General features: G+C 35.6%; 1 long non-coding RNA gene across 1 annotated transcript in view; it reads left to right on the top strand.

Moving 5' to 3' along the window:
• Nucleotides 1-455: 455 nt before the first annotated feature.
• The window catches only part of LOC147916988 (uncharacterized), a 110,450-nt gene continuing 92,347 nt past the window's right edge, over nucleotides 456-18,558 (top strand). Inside the window, exon 1 of the long non-coding RNA XR_015552352.1 lies at nucleotides 456-515. This is a non-coding gene — a long non-coding RNA (uncharacterized LOC147916988). The remainder of the gene's footprint in view (nucleotides 516-18,558) is intronic.

The following is an 18,558-nucleotide window of genomic DNA, read 5'->3' on the forward strand; positions in this document are numbered from 1 at the left end:
TTAGCTTTCATGATTTGAGAAAGAAGCGTCTTTTATATAACATAAAGAAAAATGAATTTCAGAATTTTTAGGTGAGGGAGGTTTCTCTATTCTAATCTTTTAATTAATTAATTAGGTTAGTTAATAATATAATCCTTCTAAAAAAATTTTCAAATTCTCTAAACATCGATCAGTGCCAGGTCAATCTTTCCTTGAATTTATTGCATTGTATTTTCCCATTTAATCTGTATCTTCACAATCTTTGACAGGTATACTAGTTTTCTATTGTTGCTGTAACAGATTACCACAGACTTGGTGACCTAAAACAACACCAATTTATTATCTTACATTTTTGTAGGTTAGAAGTCAGATGCAGGTCTTGCTGGACTAAACTAAAGGTGTTTTCAGGGCTGTGTTCTATTCTGGAGGCTCTAGGGGCAAGAAAAGAACTGGTTTTCTTGCCTTTTCCAGGTTCTAGATGCTGTCCATATTCCTTGGCTCGTGGCCCCCTTCCTTCATCTTCAAAGCCAAGAAAGGTGAGTGGATTCCTCCTCACACAGCATCACTCTGACTTCTGCTTTTGCTTTCTTGCTCTGCTTTTAAGGGCCTTCTTCTTTTACCTTGTCCCACCCAGATAGTTCAGGATAATCTCCCAATATCAAGGTTCTTAACTTAATCGTATTTGCAAAGCTCCGTTTGCCATGTAAGGTAATATATTTATATTATGGTTTCAAGGATTATGATGTGGATATTTTTGAGGGAAAATATTGTGAAATAGCTCTCCAGCTTTCTTTCTTTTCTCTGTCTCTCTCTCTCTCTTTCAGTTGACATATTTTTAAGACCGTTACGTTTTGGTGTGTGTTAATTTAGTTTATTACTTCTGACTGCTGTCTAGTGTACCTTTTTGTACATTCACCACATTTTACTTACCATTCCTTTATTGACAGACAAGTAGGTTGCCAACACTTCCTACCACAAACACAGCTATTATGAACAACCTCATGCATATTCCTTTGTAACAAGCATGGTATTTTTCTGGAGTATATACCTAGGACCAAGATTACTGGATAGAATAGTCCACACATCCTTAATTTTCGTTAACTACTGCCACAGTTCACTCTAGACAGGCAGCACAAGTTTGCAATCCCCTCTGCCACGGAACATAAAAGTTCTCACAGACCCTTATCCCTGCAAACACTGAACATTATCTGGTTTTATAATTTTTGCCAATCTCATGGATATCATGTGGTTTTTAATTTATGTGTTTTTTAATGCTTTTTATTTCAGTGTAACATATGTGAAGAGCAGGGAACAGATTGTAAGAGTGTAGAGCTTAATCACTTATAATAAATTGAACATGCTTGTGTAGCCAACACCTCAAAAACAGACAGAAGCCTCCACAACTCACCCGTTAGTTACTGTCCTCTCCAAGTGTAGCAATTACTCAGATTTCTATCTCTACAGAATAAGTTTCTAAGGAATCTAAGTAGAATAAAATAGCATGTTTTTGTTTATTGTTTGTTTCCCAGCACCATTTGTGAGATTTACAGGTGGATTTGTGTGTAGCGATAGTTGTTCATTCGCATTGCCTCATAGAGTTTAGACGATTCAGTGACAGTTTCTAGCATATGAACACCCAGTAAGTAGCACCTGTTGTTTCTATGAGCTTTTGTGTTTCCCAGTCCCTTTCTCTCCTAGCTCCTAGATACGCAGCCCCTGAAATGGGTCTCTCATACAAACTGCTTTCATTGTCAAGTTTGAATTAACTGGCCTTTCAGCCCAACCCCTGCCTACCTCTATCTTCATCTCCCATAACTCAGCCTCCACATCATTTACTGTTAACTCACATGAACTGTTGATCCTGTTGCCTGAAATAACTCATTTGCGGTGATAAACTCCTACAAATTTGCTGCATGATTTGTTTATCTGTTCTACTGCAGATGTACCTTTGTGTGGCTTTAACATATTATGAATAGTGTTGCAATAAAAATACTGGTAGATGACCTTTAGTGAACGTATATTTTTATATATACATGTTTAATAGATTCAAACCCGGTGGTGTAATCGATGAGTCATATAGTATGAGTTTGTTAATTTTTTACAGATATTACCAGAGAGTTTTCCAAAGTGGTTATATCAATTTCTACTCACATCATTAGTGTATGAGTCCCGGTCGCTCCACATCCTTATCAACAGTATTGTTTGTTTCTTTTCCGTTTGTTCATTCTAGTGGGTGTGTAGAGGTATCTCATTGTTCTTTTTAATTGCCATTCCCTGATGTCTAATGATGTTGAGCACTTTCTGTATGTTTATTGGATATTTGAATTTTATCTTTTGTGAAATGGCTATTCAAGTATTCTGCCCATTTTTGTTGGGTTGTTTTGCCTTTTGTTATTGAGTTATAGTAGTTATTTATATATTAAAAATATGAATCATTTGTTGGATATAGGTGTAATAAACATTATCTCTAACATTGTAGCTTCATTATTCACCCTGTGAAATGGTAACTTTGGATGAACAAAATTACTGCTTTAAGGTAGTCAGACTTAGTTTTTCCTCTAAAGATAGGGCTTTAAGAGTCTAGTTTAAAAAACATTTGTTTCTGAAAGTGCTATTGTTTTACCTTTCACATTGATAACTACTGTCAACCTAGAATTGTTTGTTATGTTTACTCTAAGATTGGGGGTGAAGTGCTCCCATTGATCTACCACTATTTATTGAAAAGACCCTACTTAATCCAAGGCATTACCATATCACCTTGTTTATAAATCAGGTGGTTCTGTTTCTGGATTCTATTCTGTTGCCTTGATCTCTTTGTCTATCCCTTCACAAGTAAGTCACATTCTTAATACCTATAGTTGTATGTTATAGCCTTGGTATGTGGTGGTGTAAGGTCTTCAGCTTTGTTTTTCTTTAAAATTACCTTGGATATCCTTGGTACCTTTCTCTTCTGTCTTAGTCTCTTTGGGCTGCTATAGCAAACTACCATAGACTGAGTGGCTTATAAACAACAGAAATTGATTTCTCACAATTCTGGAGGCTGGGAAGTCCAAGATCAAGGCACCAGCGGATTCAACATCTAGTGAGGATCCACTTCCTGGACAGCCATCTTCTCCTTGTGTCCTCACATGCCAGAATTTGCAAGGGAGCTCTCTGGGGCATCTTTTCTAAGGGCACTAATCCCACACATGAAGGTTCTACCCTCATGACCTAATCCCCTCCCTAAGGCCCTAGCTCCAAATACCATCGCATTAGGAATTAGGTTTCAACATATGAATTTTGGGGAGATCATAGACATTCAGTTTATAGCAACTTCCATATGGATTTAAGAACTAGCTAGTAAATAGCCACAAAAAAATTGCTGACATTTTTATTGAGATTACATTGAATCTAAAGATCAGTTTCTGGAGAGTATACATCTTTAAAATGTTATCTTTCAATATATGAACATAGTGCTTTATTTATTGATTGATATTTGTTTTCTTTAATTTCTCTTAAAAATGTTTTGTGCCAACATCCACAAAAAACAACGCCATTTACAAATTGGCAAAGGACTTGAATAGCTATTTCTCCAAAGAGGATATACAAGTGTCCAATAAGCACATGAAAAGATACTGAACATCACTAATCATTAGGGAAATTTAAATCAAAACCACAATGAGGTACCATCGCATACCACTGGGATGGCAACTATCAAAAAACAGAAAACAACAAGTGTTGGCAAGGATGTGGAGTAATTGAAACCCTTGTTCCAATTGTTGGTGGAAATGAAAATGTGCAAATTCTATGGAAAACAGTATGATGGTTCCCCCCAAAATTCAAAATAGAATTACCATATGATCCAGCAATCCCACTTCTGGGTATATACCCCAAAGAATTGGAAGCAGGATCTTGAAGAGATGTATATATGTTCATAGCAACATTGTTCACAATAGCCAAAAGATGGAAGCAATCCAAGTGTCCATCAATGAATGAATGGATAAACAAAATGTGGTATACACATATAATGGAATATTATTCAGCCTTAAAAAGGAAGGAAATTCTGACACATGCTACATTATAGAAGAACCTTGAGGACAGTATGCTAAGTGAAATAAGGCAATCACAAAAAGACAAATACTGTATGATTCTGCTTACATAATTTACCTAGAGTAGCCAAATTCAATGAGATAGAAAGTAGAATGGTGGTTGCCAGGGGAGAGAGAAGGAAGGAATAGGGAGTTGTTGTTTAATGGATATAGTGTCTCAGTGCCTATTATCTATTGTGTTGTCAGACTTTTTCTTATTGATTTGTAAGAGTTCTTTATTTTGAGTATGGGTCTTTTGTTAAATGTAATAGTGAATATATTCTCCAATTTCATGTGCTGCCTTTTCATTCTATTAGTGTCTTTTGATAAATATAAGTTCTTTCTTATAATGTAGCCATTTATTTTATTTCATTTTTTAATATAGATAGCACTTTTGGGGCCCTATTAAGAAATCTTTGCCCACACTCAAGGAATAAAGATTTTCTTCTGTTTTTCTCCAAATAGTTTATTGTTTTACAGGTCACGTTTAAGGTTTGATCCATCTAGAATTGATTTTTTTTTTTTTTTGGTGTGAATAAGTCAAAAAATGTATTTTCGGGGAGTGATGTCAGGGTCACTTCCCCCAATAAGATACAACAAAAGGAACCAGTCACAGACCAATAATGGACTCCTAGACAGTGAAAAGGAAGATCAGAAAGATCCACACTGCCGCACATCTGAGAGTGGAACGTGCTGGGCCCCTGCAGGAAGTGAGGAGAGGTAAGGAGAACTCCTGTCCCTCCCCATCAGATCAGTGATACTAGTCTGCACGGCTCCCAGAGAGGGCGGAGGGTTGGCCCTCTGTGGGGCAACTGTAGCTCTTCAGGCTCTCTCAGCCAGTGGGAAACTCCCACACAGAGAACTCAGAACTGCTACAGGGGTACCATCAACATCTGAGCACCCCAGAAGAGTGGATAATGAGGGGCAAGCAAGAAGCCCCCCACACCAGGGACCCAGAAAGCAAAAGAGAGAGCCTCCTCCCACGGATGCCGGACAGTGCAGCTCAGCTGACCAGACAAGACCAAGTGGCTGGCCAATCGCAGCGAGCAGCTGGGGCAGAGCACAGGGGGCTCAGATTACACAGCCCTTAATGCCCACACAGTGGTGGCGGGTGGAAATTGCAACCAGATATTTCCAGGATGAGGAAAAACAAAGCGAATACAAGAACCACAATGCAAAGATACATGAAATCACCAGACCAGAAGGAAAATGACAAGCACCCAGAAACCAACCCTGAAGACACAGAAATCCATAAACTAAACGACAGAGATTTCAAAATAGCTATCATAAAAAAACTCAATGAAATACGAGATAACACAGACAAACACTTCAATGAGATTAGGAGTTTCTTCACAAAAGAGATTGAAATCATAATGAAAAACCAATCAGTACTGATGGAGATGAAGAACACAATGGAGGAGATAAAGGAGAATCTGGAATCTTTAAAGAACAGAGCTGACAATATGGAGGAAAAAATTAGCATTATAGAGGATAGGAATACAGATATGCTCCAGATGGAAGAGGAGACACAAGTAAGACTAAAAAGAAATGAAGAATGTCTCCGAGAAATATCTGACTCTATTAGGAAATGTAACATAAGAATGATAGATATTCCTGAGGGAGAAGAGGGAGAAAGAGGAACAGAGAGCCTATTCAAGGAAGTAAGAGCTAAGAACTTCCCAAATTTGGGAAAGGAGCAGGAAATACCAGTAAGTGAAGCCAACAGGTCACCTAAATAAGTCAACAGGCAAAGGCCCACTCCACGATATCTAGTGGTAAGGCTGGCTAAAGTCAATGACAAAGAAACAATATTAAGGGCAGCTAGACAAAAACAAAAAATAATGTACAGAGGAACTCCCATCAGGATCTCAGCAGATTTCTCAACAGAAACTTTACAGGCTAGCAGAGACTGGAATGATATATTCAAAATACTGAAAGACAAAAACTTTCAGCCAAAAATACTCTATCCAGCAAAAATATCCTTCAAATATGAGGGAGAAATAGTAACTTTCCCAGATAAACAAAAGCTAAGGGAGTTCATGGCCACGAGACCCCCACTACAAGAAATACACACAAAGGCCTTCAGGCCTGAAAAAAAAAGAGGATAAAGGGAATACAAAGCTTGGAGCAAGGAGAAAAATAGGTAGACAAAATCAGAAAAAAAAGAGGATAAAGGGAATACAAAGCTTGGAGCAAGGAGAAAAATAGGTAGACAAAATCAGAAAAATAGTAGATCTTTACCAGAATAGGTTAGTAACCATTAAATACCAAAATCAAAGATCAAAGCAAAGAATTCACCAAAAATAAATATAACCTCATCACTGTAAACACACATCCACAGCACAAGATAGAATAAGGTATAACAAGTACGACTTAGTAGCAGAAGAGGAAAGAGATTGAGTTGACTTAGTATAAGGAAATAAGAGGCCATCAGATAATGGACTATCTCATACACAAGATTTTTTATACAAACCTCAAGGTAACCACTAAACAAATAATCAAAACAAAATCACATATGATAAACAAAGAGAAAATTAGAAGAGTCATAAGACAGAACAACCAAACTGAATTGGCAGTCCGAAACAAATGGGACAAGAAACAAAGGAAATGCAAAAGAACTGGAAAATAAATGACAAAACAGCAAAATTAAGCCCTCATATATCAATAATTACCCTAAATGTAAATGGATTGAACTCTCCAATCAAAAGATACAGAGTGGCAGGATGGATTAAAAAGCAAGACCCAACAATATGCTGCCTCCAGGAAACACATCTCAGCTCTAAAGACAAGCACAGGCTCAGAGTGAAAGGATGGAAGACAATACTCCAAGCTAATGGCAAACAAAATAAAGCAGGTGTTGCCATACTCATATCAGACAAAGTAGACTTCAAGATAAAACAGGTTAAGAGAGACAAAGAAGAGAAGTATATAATGATAAAAGGGACACTCCACCAAGAAAACACATCAATTATAAATATGTATGCACCCAACATAGGAACACCAAAGTACATAAAGCAACTATTAACAAATCTAAAAGGAGATATTAACAACAGCACAACAATAGTAGGGGATTTTAATACCCCACTTACATCAATGGATAGATCATCCAGACAAAAAGTCAATAAAGAAAGGGTGGACTAAAATGAAAAACTGGACGAGATGGACCTGGTAGACATATACAGAGCACTCCATCCAAAAATAGCTGACTACACATTTTTCTCAAGCATGCATGGAACATTCTCAATGATAGACCATATGTTGGGAAACAAGGCAAGCTCCAATAAATTTGAGAAGATTGAAATCATAACAAGCATCTTTTCAGACCATAAGGCTATGAAACTGGAAATCAACCACAAAATAACCTGGGAAAGTGACAAAAATGTGGAGATTAAACAACATGCTACAGAACAACCAGTGGATCATTGATGAAATTAAAAGAGAAGTCAAAAACTATCTGGAAACAAATGAAAATGAAAATATGACATACCAAATCATATGGGATGCTGCAAAAGTGGTCCCGAGAGGGAAACTCAAAGCGATACAAGCCCACGTTAACAAACAAGACAAAGCCCAAATAAGCAACCTTAAATTACTCCTAACATAACTAGAAAAAGAAGAACAAACAAAGCCCAAAGTCAGCAGAAGGAGAGAAATAATAAAAACCAAAGAAGAAATAAATGAAATTGAGACCAAAAAACAGTAGGAAAGATTAATGAAACAAAGAGTTGGTTCTTTGAGAAGATAAACAAAATTGACAAACCCTTAGCCAGACTTACTAAGAAAAAAGGAGAAAAGGCTCAAGTAAATAAAATTAGAAATGAAAGAGGAGAAATTACAATGGATACCATGGAAATACAAAGGATTGTAAGAGAATACTATGAGAAAATATATGCCAACAAATGGACAATCTAGAAGAAATGGGTAAATTCTTAGACTCATATAACCTCCCAAAACTGAGCCAAGAAGAAATGGGGAATCTGAATAGACCAATCACAAGTAAAGAGATTGAAATAGTAATCAAAAACCTCCCAAAAAATAAAAGTCACTGGCTTCTCCAGCGAATTTTACCAAACATTCAAAGAAGATTTAATACCCATCCTTCTCAAACTATTCCAAAAAATAGAGGAAGTGGGAACACTTCCTAACTCATTCTACAAAGCCAACATCACCCCAATACCAAAGTCAGACAAACACAATACAAAGAAGGAAAATTACAGGCCAATATTGCTGATGAACATAGATGCAAAAATCCTCAACAAATATTGGCAAACTGAATACATCAATACATTAAAAAGATCATACACCATGATCAAGTGGGATTTATACCAGGGACACAGGGATGGTTCAACATCTGCAAGTCAATCAACGTGATACACAACATCAACAAAACAAAGAATAAAAACTACATGGTCCTCTCAATAGACACAAAGAAGGCATTAGACAAGATACAACATCCATTTATGATTAAAAACTCTCAACAAAATGGGTATAAAAGGAAAGTACCTCAATATAATAAAAGCTATTTATGACAAACCCAAAGCCAACATCATACCCAATGGGGAAAGACTGAAAGCCATTCCTCTAAGAACAGGAACAAGGCAGGGTCTCACCACTCTTATTCAACATCTGGAGGTTTTGGCCAGAGCAATTAGGCAAGAAAAGGGAATAAAAGGAATCCAAATAGGCAATGAAGAAGTGAAACTCTCACTATTTGCAGATGACATGACTTTATATATAGAAAACCCTAAAGAATCCATTGGAAAACAATTAGAAATAATCAACAGCTACAGCAAAGTTGCAGGGTACAAAATCAATCTACAAAAATCAGTTGCATTTCTGTATGCTAATAATGAACTAACAGAAAGAGAGCTCAAAAAGATAATACCATTTACAATTGCATCAAAAAGAATAAAATATCTAGGAATAAAACTTACCAAGGAGGTGAAAGACCTATACAATGAGAACTACAAGACATTATTGAAAGAAATCGATGATGACATAAAGAAACGGAAAGACATCCCACGCACATGGATTGGAAGAAGAAACATAGTTAAAATGTCTATATTATCTAAAGCAATCTACAGATTCAACGCAATCCCAATCAGAATCTCAATGACATTCTTCACGGAAATAGAAAAAAGAATGCTAAAATACATATGGGGCAACAAAGACCCCAAATAGCTAAAGCAATCCTAAGAAAAAAGAACAAAGCTGGAGGCATCACAATCCCTGACTTCAAAACATACTACAAAGCAATGGTAATCAAAACAGCATAGTACTGGTACAAAAACAGACACACAGATCAATGGAACAGAATTGAAAGCCCAGAAATAAAACCACACATATACAGACAGCTAATTTTAGACAAAGGAACTACGAACAAACAATGGAGAAAGGAAAGTCTCTTCAATAAATGGTGTTGGGAAAACTGGACAGCCACATGCAAAAGAATGAAAGTGGACCATCTGTTGTTGCCATTCACAAGAATTAACTCAAAATGGATCAAAGACCTGAAGGTGAGACCTGAAACTATAAAACTCATAGAAGAAAACATAGGCAACACACTATTTGACATTGGTCAGAAGGGAATCTTTTCTGATGACATGCCCACCCATACTAGGGAAACTAAAGAAAAAATAAGCAAGTGGCACTTTACCAGATTAAAGAGCTTCTACAAGACAAACGAAACCAGAATCAAGATGAACAGACAACCCACCAGCTGGGAGAAAATATTTGCAAAACATGTATCTGACACGGGGTTAATCTCCATAATATATAAAGAATTCACACAACTGAACAACAAAAAAACAAAACAACCTGATCAAAAAATGGGCAGAGGAAATGAAGAGACACTTCTCCAAAGAAGATATACAGATGGCCAATAGGCACATGAAAAGATGTTCAACATCACTAATCATCAGGGAAATGCAAATCAAAACAACATGAAGATATCACCTCATGCCCATTAGAATGGCTATAAGCACCAAGACAAAAAACAACAAATGTTTGAGAGGATGTGGAGAAACAGGAACCCTTATACACAGCTGGTGGGAATGCAAACTGGTGCAGCCTCCATGGAAAACGGTATGGAGAGTCCTCAAAGAATTAAACATAGAAATACTCTATGATCCAGCTATCCCACTACTGGGAATCTATCCAATGAACCTGAAATCAACAATCCAAAGAGGCTTATGCACCCCTATGTTCATTGCAGCATTGTTCACTATAGCCAAGAATGGAAGCAACCTAAGTGTCCCTCGACTGACGATTGGATCAAGAAGATGTGGTATATATATACAACAGAATACTACTCAGCCATGAAAAAGACAAAATTGTCCCATTTGCAACAACATGAATGGGCCTGGAGGGTATTATGTTAAGTGAAATAAGCCAGAAGGAGAAAGACAAACACCGTATGATCTCACTTATATGTGGAATATAAGCCAACACATGGACAGAGAAAACTGTATTGTGGTTACCAGGGGCAATGGGGGTAGGGGGTGGGCACAAGTGGTGAAGGGAGACATATATATGGTGATGGACAACAAAAATGTACAACCCAAAATTTCACAATGTTATAAACTATTAAAACATCAATAAAAAAATGTATTTTCACATGACTGACTACTGCATTACAAACAATCACCTTTGTCAAAAATCAGGTGACCACAGGCACATAGCAGTTAAGTTCATACGTTACGCTTCGGCAGCACTGTGTTTGCCTGTTTGGCTCCTGGGCACGGACCTACGCCCCTCTCATCAAGCCATGCAGAGGTGGCGTCCCATATAGAAGAGCTACAACTCTACAACTATGATATACAACTAGGTACCAGGGCTTTGAGGAGAAAAAAAGAAAAAGAGGAAAATTGGCAACAGATGTTAGTGCAGGGCCAATCTTCCTCAAAGAAAAAAAAAGAAGACACTACTGAGATTTGGATCTATATTAAATTGGACAGGACAAAGCAAAGAGAAGGCCCAAACAGAAGTGGGGAAGGGAACCAGTGCGTGGAGATCTCCACAAGTATGAGACCATATTTTTGACCTCTTCACAAAAACAAGAGAAGCTGGTACTCTACAGTATGAAGCTGAAAAACTCTCCTAATCCAACCCTCCTTCTTAAAGTTCAGGAAAATTAAAATTACATAAAAATTAGGAATAGAAAAATCTTGTGTTTGAATCCCTTACAAAGGCATTACAAGGAAAAATGTGGTGGGAAGGATACCACATAACAAACCTATAGACAAAAAAGTAGCATGTCAAACAGAAGAAATTACAACCCACTATTTCAAAGTGGCCTGGAATAGACTAAGAAAATAACAGAAGACATGAGAGAACAACATAAATTACAATTAAGAAAAAATATGAAATGAAATTACAGAAATTAAGAAAGAATTAGAATAAAAGAAATGTATTTCAGAAATTAATATTAAACTATAAAAAACATAAAAGAATTAAAACAACAGGTAATTCCTCAAGATAAATCAAAGTTTAAGAGGAAGAATATTCAAAGTGAAAAAGAAATGACACATCTCAGATAGGATTTGAAGGAAAATGATAAATGTAGAAGATATTCAAGAAAGATCCAACATATGTATAGTAGGAATTCCCAATGGAGAAAAATCAAACACAAATATTAATAATAAATATTTAAGAAATTGAAAAGTCACTAGCATGGCCAACACTGAGACTTGGTCTAGTAAAATATAACAATAAACTTTAAAAATACTCTCTAGACTTCTAAACAAAAAGAGCAAATCACTCATAAGGGAAAGATCATTGTGTCATCAGAACTTTCTAATAGCAACCCTTTATGTCAGATGACAATGCTTGCCTAAGGAAACATATTCAAGGAAAGAATATGTGAATCAAGAATAGTATATCTTGCTAAACTGATTTTCAAAATAAAAGCAGCATTAACAGTTATCAAAATATAAGATCCTGGAGAATTTTTTTCCCACGAAACCTTCCTCAGGAATCTGCTACAGAATGAGCTTTGATTACCAAAGTAATTGGGAAGATATAGATTAAAAGACTACGCGTATATAAGTACATTGCATTTAGAATTAAGAATAAATTATGCTTATAAGGGAGAAATTATAGTATATCATAGTTGTATGCTCTGACAAAAGATACAGCTCAATTATTTAAAAAAATAGGAGGACAATGGGAAGAGTATGTCAAAATATAAAATACCAGTTATTACCTGGAGGTAAAATAATATTACTTCAAGTTACATCCTATGGGAGAGGTTGGAGTAAGGGAATAAAAGTTTATTAGCTAATTTCAGTCTTCTTAGTAAAGCGCCAATAGAAAGTGATTCTGAAAGGATATCGTAAAATGGTATTAATACTAAAGGAAACATGGGAACAGAAATGCAAACTTCCCTAAAATAAACCATATATTAAAATGATATGCTATCCTCTCTCTAAAGGTCATATTGTATAGGTATTTACTTTTCCTAAATAATGATGGAAGGGTAAACCATAAAATAATTAATTAATTAATTAACCTATAAGGGAGAGAATAGAGATAGAGTTTACACTTCTTTAAATGTGACTAATTTTATAGATTTGACTTGGAAATATGCAAATGTTTTATGTAAAAGTTAAATAATATTAAATATTTATTAATTTCTAAAATTACAAATATTAACTGCAGTAAATCAACATGTACTTGGAGGCATAGAAAGAGATTATTCGAAGTCATGTGGAACACATTAATTTGATAATACTCACTAATGCGGTACATTGAATTACAAGAAGAAATGCAAAATAAAAATTTATAAAATTTTTAGTAACCATATTATTAGTGGTAGTTGTCAGTACTATAATTTTGTTTCACTGTGGGTAATGTGGGGTAAAATTAATGAGTAATTATGGGATGTTTTAATTCTAGCATCTCCAGTGTCCTTGACAACTGGAATTTTTCACCATTGAAGAGAGTAGATGAAAATGTAAGAGAGAAGTTATGTAAAAATTTTGAAATCCTGACTTTGCCTTTAAAGTATCCGCATGATGCCATTACTTATCATATTACAAAAAATATTTCTTGGTCTACCCAACTAAGAGGACTAAAAACAACAAATAATTCAGAAGCAATGAGTACACTTAATTCTCATATTGTGGTCACACCAAGAGGAACCAGGGGATTTGGAGAAATTGCTGAGTTCAGAACTGGGGCAATAAATATATGTGTCTGGAACAACTTTACAGATCTAACAGCAAGGAAATTATCAATGACCACCAGAGTGGGGTCGAAAGAATTCAAAAGACAAATTTGAAGAGGCTCTCATGGCCAAAAGGGAGATACTTTGTAAACCAATAAAAAGGATAACTACAAGAGATTTAGAACTCCAAGAACATTTAATCCATGATTTTAAAATCATTCAAAAAAGTTTGATCACCACTGAAGAATGATAATTAATCAGCTCATTATTTATAAGACTGTTAAATAAAGGTAACGAATCACACATGTATTCTTCTTTTTCAATATGAACTGCACCGTGGGGTAAACAAATAGGGTAAAGAGGGTAAGTGTCTCTTTAAAAAACTATTCCAGCTAATAGATGAAAAAGAAATAATAGAAATAGGATATTGCAATTTTGCAATGTGTATGCCAACGTATATGCACTTTATATGCCATTTTGCAATCTTTAAGGACTTAATGGATCTAGGCCCTGAGGATCAAAAGCTGCTAATATCACAAAATGAGAGGCAACTAGACATTTGATGAAAGAACTCAACATTATTTCTCAGGTAACAATGCCAAAAATCAAACCAAACCAAAGCAATCTTGAATTTGGTGAGATTCTAAATCCAGCTATCAAGTTATAGGACATGCAGAGCACAGCAGACCAAGTTAAACACCATGAGGATGCAGTCAGCAAAAATTAAACCATGGCAATTCTATAGGACCACATTTCTTGAACAAATACATCTCAAGAAAAGAGAGAGAGAGAGAGAACCTAGAGAGAAAGAAAGAGACTTAAAAATATCAAACAGTTGTACTATGTAAACTTTATTTAGATCCTGGTTCAAAGAAACAAAATATAAACATAAAATAAAAGATCTTTGATATTTATGGTGCAACTGAAAATTTGAACTATCTGCATATTTGATGATACTAAGAAACTATTGTTAAATTTTTAGATGTTCTTATGATAAGGTGGCTATGTTAAAAAAAAGAGCTCTCATATTTTAGAGACATAACTATTTTTACAGATGAAATTATATCATATTTGATATTTGATTATAAAAGGAGATGTGGAAAGTGGGTGGGAATTAGAATGAAACAAGTTTGCCCATGAATTGATAACAGCTGGTTGGTGGTACAGGAAGGTTCATTTTAACATTTCATATAGTTTTGCATATGGTTGAAGTGTTTCATAATCCAAAATTAAAATAATAATAATAGTAAGTTACACATGCTTATCTTGGGGACAGCAGAGAGCATAAATGACATACAGAGAAAACAACTTATCTCCCTTTTCTCCCTGGGCCTTCACTGGTGATATTTTTATTCCTCTTTCTCCAGGAAGATTCTTTCCTTGTTATATGCCGTATTTGCTTAGAGCCACTCAGCCTCTTCTCATAAGGCATCAGTCTTAGCATTTTATTTATTGCTTGTTATTTTTGTCTGTCATTCATAGAGCTTGTCAGCCTTTCATTGTGTTTATAATAATAAAACAAACCCTGTTCCTGGGACCATCTGGAGTTCTGCTCCTTAATAACATTTCTTTCAACACCTACGAGCCCTGAAGTGGTTGTGAGCATGCTTCTAGGCTAAAATAGACATCTATTTCATGGCCAAGTTCTGTCAAATTTATTTATTTGAACATTGTGAGATCAATTTGCTATGGGCTTTTGGTTAGATCAGTGTATTTTAATTGGCACTAGACATGCACTGGGTTTTATTTATTTTTTTTTTTTTTATTTTTTTTTTTTTAATTTTTTGTTTATTGCAGTAACATTGGTTTATAACATTGTAAAAATTTCAGGTGTACATCATTGTACTTCTATTTCTGCATGGACTACATCATGTTCACCACCAAAATACTAATTACAACCCATCACCACACACATGTACCGAATTATCCCTTTCACCCTCCTCCCTCCCCCCTTCCCCTCTGGTAACCACCAATCCAATCTCTGTCCCTATGTGTTTGTTTATTGTTCTTATTATCTACTACTTAATGAAGGAAATCATACGGTATTTGACCTTCTCCCTCTGACTTATTTCACTTTGCCTTATACCCTCAATGTCCATCCATGTTGTCACAAATGGCTGGATTTCGTCGTTTCTTATGGTTGAGTAGTATTCCATTGTGTATATATACCACAGCTTCTTTATCCATTCGTCCCTTGATGGGCACTTAGGTTGCTTCCAAGTCTTGGCTATCGTGAATAAGGCTGCAATGAACACAGGGGTGCATGTACCTTTGCAAATTGGTGTTTTCAAGTTCTTTGGATAAATACCCAACAGTGGAATAGCTGGATCATATGGTAGTTCTATCGTTGATTTTTTGAGGAATCTCCATACTGTTTTCCATAGTGGCTGCACCAGTTTGCACTCCCACCAGCAGTGTATGAGAGTTCCCTTCTCTCCACAACCTCTCCAACACATGTTGTTTCCTGTCTTGTTAATTATAGCCATTCTGACAGGCGTGAGGTGATATCTCATTGTAGTTTTGATTTGCATTTCCCTGATAGTTAGTGATTTTGAACATCTTTTCATGTGTCTGTTGGCCATCTGTATATCTTCTTTGGAGAAATGTCTGTTCAGGTCTTTTGCCCATTTTTTAATTGGGTTGGTAGTTTTTTTGTTGTTGAGATGCATGAGTTCTTTATATATTTTGGAGATTAAGCCCTTATCAGATGTATGGTTTGCAAATATCTTCTCCCAATTGTTAGGTTGTCTTTTCGTTTTGTTGATGGTTTCCTTTGCTGTGCAGAAGCTTTTAGTTTGATGTAGTCCCATTTGTTTATTTTTTTCTATTGTTTCTCTTGCCTGGTCAGATGTGGTGTTTGAAAGATGTTGCTAAGACTGATGTGGAAGAGCGTACTGCCTATGTTTTCTTCTAGAAGTTTCATAGTTTCAGGTCTTACATTCAAGTCTTTAATCCATTTGGAGTTAATTTTTGTGTATGGTGTAAGGTAAGGGTCTACTTTCATTTTTTTGCATGTGGCTATCCAGTTTTCCCAACACCATTTGTTGAAGAGACTTTCTTTTCCCCATTGTATGTTCTTGGCTCCTTTGTCGAAGATTAGCTGTCCATAGATGTGTGGGTTTATTTCTGGGCTTTCGATTCTATTCCATTGATCTGTGTGTCTGTTTTTGTGCCAGTACCATGCTGTTTTGGTTACTATAGCTTTGTAGTATATTTTGAAATCAGGGAGTGTGATACCTCCAGCTTTGTTCTTTTTCTCAGGATTCCTTTAGCTATTCGGGTCTTTTGTTGTTCCATATAAATTTTAGGATTCTTTGTTCTATTTCTGTGAAAAATGTTGTTGGAACTTTGATAGGGATTGCATTGAATCTATAGATGGCTTTAGGAAGTATGGACATCTTAACTATGTTAATTCTTCCAATCCAAGAGCACGGAATATCTTTCCATTTCTTTGTGTCCTCTTCAATTTCTTTCAGCAATGTTTTATAGTTTTCGGTGTACAGATCTTTCACCTCTTTGGTTAAGTTTATTCCTAGGTATTTTATTCTTTTTGTTGCAATTGTAAATGGGATGGTATTCTTAATTTCTCTTTCTGCTACTTCGTTGTTAGTGTACAGAAATGCAACTGATTTTTGTATGTTGATTTTGTATCCTGCAACTTTACCATAGTCGTTTATTACTTCTAAAAGTTTTCTGGTGGATTCTTTAGGGTTTTCTATATATAAAATCATGTCATCTGCAAATAGTGACAGTTTCACTTCTTCCTTTCCAATTTGGATCCCTTTTCTTTCTTTCTCTTGCCTGATTGCTCTGGCTAGGACTTCCAATACTATGTTAAATAGGAGTGGTGACAGTGGGCATCCTTGTCTGGTTCCTGTTCTTAGAGGGATAGCTTTCAGTTTTTCACCATTGAGGATGATATTAGCTGTGGGTTTGTCATATATGGTCTTTATTATGTTGAGGTACTTTCCTTCTATACCCATTTTATTCAGAGTTTTTATCATAAATGGATGCTGTATCTTGTCAAATGCTTTCTCTGCATCTATTGAGATGATCATGTGATTTTTATTCTTCATTTTATTAATGTGGTGTATTACGTTGATTGATTTGCGAATGTTAAACCATCCCTGCATACCTGGAATAAATCCCACTTGATCATGGTGTATAATCTTTTTAACATATTGTTGTATGCGATTTGCTAGTATTTTGTTGAGGATTTTCGCATCGATGTTCATCAGTGATATTGGCCTGTAATTTTCTTTTTTTGTGTTGTCCTTATCTGGTTTTGGTATCAGGGTAATGTCAGCTTCGTAGAATGAGTTAGGGAGCTTCCCCCCCTCCTCAATTGTTTGGAAGAGTTTGAGAAGGATAGGTATTAACTCTTCTTTGAATGTTTGGTAGAATTCACCAGGGAAGCCATCTGGTCCTGGACTTTTATTTTTGGGGAGGTTTTTGATTACTGTTTCGATCTCCTTACTGGTGATTGGTCTATTCAAATTCTCTACTTCTTCTTGATCCAGTTTTGGAAGGTTGTATGATTCTAAGAATTTATCCATTTCTTCCAGATTGTCGAATTGGTTGGCATATAGTTTTTCATAGTATTCTCTTATAATCTTTTGTATTTCTGAGGTGTCTGTTGTAACCTCTCCTCTTTCATTTCTGATTTTACTTATTTGTGCCTTCTCTCTTTTTCTTGGTGAGTCTAGCTAAAGGTTTGTCAATTTTGTTGATCTTTTCAAAGAACCAGCTCTTGGTTTTATTAATTTTTCTATTGTTTTTTTGGTCTCTATTTCATTTATTTCTGCTCTGATTTTTATGATTTCCCTTCTTCTACTGATTTTGGGCTTTGTTTGTTCTTCTTTTTCCAGTTCCTTTAGGTGCATTGTTAGATTGTTTATTTGAGATTTTTCTTGTTTGTTGAGATAGGCCTGTATTGCTATAAACTTCCCTCTTAGAACCGCTTTTGCTGTATCCCATAAATTCTGGCATGTCGTATTTTCATTTTCATTTGTCTCCAGGTATTTTTTGATTTCTTCTTTGATTTCTTCGTTAACCCAATCGTTGTTCAGTAGCATTTTGTTTAATCTCCATGTATTTGTGGCTTTTCTGATTTTCTTCCTATAGTTGATTTCTAGTTTCATACCGTTGTGGTCAGAAAAGATGGTTGGTATTATTTCAATCTTCTTAAATTTATGGAGACTTGTTTTGTGGCCTAATATGTGATCAATCCTGGAGAATGTTCCATGTGCATTTGAAAAGAACGTGTATTCTTCGGTTTTTGGATGGAATGCTCTGTATATATCTACTAGGTCCATCTGTTCTAGTGTGTCGTTTAAGGCCAATGTT

Source organism: Ceratotherium simum, chromosome 5, assembly GCF_057802395.1.
Source record: "Ceratotherium simum simum isolate JZ-2026a chromosome 5, ASM5780239v1, whole genome shotgun sequence".
Classification (NCBI taxonomy): domain Eukaryota; kingdom Metazoa; phylum Chordata; class Mammalia; order Perissodactyla; family Rhinocerotidae; genus Ceratotherium; species Ceratotherium simum.